We start from the raw sequence: 3,469 nt of genomic DNA, 5'->3' as shown, positions 1-3,469 counted from the left end.
TCTATTTACTATCTTTTTATATTTAATATAGATATAAATTTTGGAAAAAAATAATACATTTGACATTGTAATTATTATAATTTTAAAATAAGAGTTCAAAATTCAGTTAAAATAATAAAATTTAAAATCATGATTATATTTTATTCAAGCGATAAAATATATCTATTAAATTTATTTTCTATGCCATCAAATATAATCAATATTATAGAAAAATTAATCTAGCAACCTCACATTATAAACCGTCTAAAAAATAATAGATAGTTTGCATAAAAACAAAAATAAACTAACGGTAGATTGAGATGTGAACTCACAGATGATTGTTAAGATCGAGTGAACCACCGTTAAAACAAATAAGATAAACAATTTCTTGTCCTTCTTCTACTCCATTGGAGGATGAGGAAGAGTTTCTTCGACTTCAGTATCAAAAACATTGATTCTGATCATTTGAGATTTAAAAAAAATGCTATCAACACCAATCGTCGATATTTCTAGTTGTCAAATCGGTTGCATTTGCTGTTCTTCGGGTTGAACTACTGAATATTTAATTATTTTTCTTTAAATTTTGTTTATGTTAGTAAATCCTATTAATGAGGATTCAATGATGTTTGTTATCCTAACAACTATGAGTCGTGGTTGTTAATTATAGTATGTTTTTTTGGGAGGATCGACCAACGCTCTTTTGTGAGATTGGTATAACTCATTTTGGAACAACATTTCTCATTGTTAGGAGGATTGCAAGTGTAATACGAGGCCTTTGAATTTTCTTTTGGCTTCTTTCTTCTTATGTTAAGGGTTGTGTGTAACACTCTAAATCCCAAAACTTATATATATATATATATATATATATATATATATATATATATATATATATATATATATATATATATATATATATATACATATATATATATATATATATATATATATATATATATATATATATATATATTATATATATATATATATATTTAATATATTTGAGATTAAAATAAATAGTTTTATAAAAATATACTTTTTTATTTGAAATTCTTAAAGAGAGTCTTTACAGCACTAGTTAGGATGACCCATTTTGTAATTATATATATTTTTTCTCTCTATTTACTATCTTGTTATATTTAATATAGATATAAATTTTGGAAAAAAATAATACATTTGACATTGTAATTATTATAATTTTAAAATAAGAGTTCAAAATTCAGTTAAAATAGTAAAATTTAAAATCATGATTATTTTTTATTCAAGCGATAAAATATATCTATTAAATTTATTTTCTATGCCATCAAATATAATCAATATTATAGAAAAATTAATCTAGCAACCTCACATTATAAACCGTCTAAAAAATAAAAGATAGTTAGCATAAAAACAAAAATAAACTAACGGTAGATTGAGATGTGAACTCACAGATGATTGTTAAGATCGAGTGAACCACCGTTAAAACAAATAAGATAAACAATTTCTTGTCCTTCTTCTACTCCATTGGAGGATGAGGAAGAGTTTCTTCGACTTCAGTATCAAAAGCATTGATTCTGATCATTTGAGATTTAAAAAAAATGCTATCAACACCAGTCGTCGATATTACTAGTTGGCAAATCGGTTGCATTTGCTGTTCTTCGGGTTGAACTACTGAATATTTATTTATTTTTCTTTAAATTTTGTTTATGTTAGTAAATCCTATTAATGAGAATTCAATGATGTTTGTTATCCTAACAACTATGAGTCGTGGTTGTTAATTATAGTAAGTTGTTTTGGGAGGATCGACCAACGCTCTTTTGTGAGATTGGTATAACTCATTTTGGAACAACATTTCTCATTGTTAGGAGGATTGCAAGTGTAATACGAGGCCTTTGAATTTTCTTTTGGCTTCTTTCTTCTTATGTTAAGGGTTGTGTGTAACACTGTCAAACCCGAAACTTATATATATATATATTTAATATATTTGAGATTAAAATAAATAATTTTATAAAAATATACTTTTTTATTTGAAATTCTTAAAGAGAGTCTTTACAGCACTAGTTAGGATGACCCATTTTGTAATTATATATAATTTTTTCTTTCTATTTACTATCTTTTATATTTAATATAGATATAAATTTTGGAAAAAAATAATACATTTGACATTGTAATTATTATAATTTTAAAATAAGAGTTCAAAATTCAGTTAAAATAGTAAAATTTAAAATCATGATTATATTTTATTCAAGCGATAAAATATATCTATTAAATTTATTTTCTATGCCATCAAATATAATCAATATTATAGAAAAATTAATCTAGCAACCTCACATTATAAACCGTCTAAAAATAAAAGATAGTTTGCATAAAAACAAAAATAAACTAACGGTAGATTGAGATGTGAACTCACAGATGATTGTTAAGATCGAGTGAACCACCGTTAAAACAAATAAGATAAACAATTTCTTGTCCTTCTTCTACTCCATTGGAGGATGAGGAAGAGTTTCTTCGACTTCAGTATCAAAAGCATTGATTCTGATCATTTGAGATTTAAAAAAAAGCTATCAACACAAGTCGTCGATATTACTAGTTGTCAAATCGGTTGCATTTGCTGTTCTTCGGGTTGAACTACTGAATATTTATTTATTTTTCTTTAAATTTTGTTTATGTTAGTAAATCCTATTAATGAGAATTCAATGATGTTTGTTATCCTAACAACTATGAGTCGTGGTTGTTAATTATAGTAAGTTGTTTTGGGAGGATCGACCAACGCTCTTTTGTGAGATTGGTATAACTCATTTTGGAACAACATTTCTCATTGTTAGGAGGATTGCAAGTGTAATACGAGGCCTTTGAATTTTCTTTTGGCTTCTTTCTTCTTATGTTAAGGGTTGTGTGTAACACTGTCAAACCCGAAACTTATATATATATATATTTAATATATTTGAGATTAAAATAAATAATTTTATAAAAATATACTTTTTTATTTGAAATTCTTAAAGAGAGTCTTTACAGCACTAGTTAGGATGACCCATTTTGTAATTATATATAATTTTTTCTTTCTATATACTATCTTTTTATATTTAATATAGATATAAATTTTGGAAAAAAATAATACATTTGACATTGTAATTATTATAATTTTAAAATAAGAGTTCAAAATTCAGTTAAAATAGTAAAATTTAAAATCATGATTATATTTTATTCAAGCGATAAAATATATCTATTAAATTTATTTTCTATGCCATCAAATATAATCAATATTATAGAAAAATTAATCTAGCAACCTCACATTATAAACCGTCTAAAAAATAAAAGATAGTTTGCATAAAAACAAAAATAAACTAACGGTAGATTGAGATGTGAACTCACAGATGATTGTTAAGATCGAGTGAACCACCGTTAAAACAAATAAGATAAACAATTTCTTGTCCTTCTTCTACTCCATTGGAGGATGAGGAAGAGTTTCTTCGACTTCAGTATCAAAAGCATTGATTCTGATCATTTGAGAATT

This window comes from Lathyrus oleraceus, unplaced genomic scaffold (assembly GCF_024323335.1).
Source record: "Lathyrus oleraceus cultivar Zhongwan6 unplaced genomic scaffold, CAAS_Psat_ZW6_1.0 chrUn0045, whole genome shotgun sequence".
NCBI lineage: Eukaryota > Viridiplantae > Streptophyta > Magnoliopsida > Fabales > Fabaceae > Lathyrus > Lathyrus oleraceus.
The sequence above is the reverse complement of the archived record's forward strand: the minus strand, read 5'-3'. Positions refer to the sequence as shown.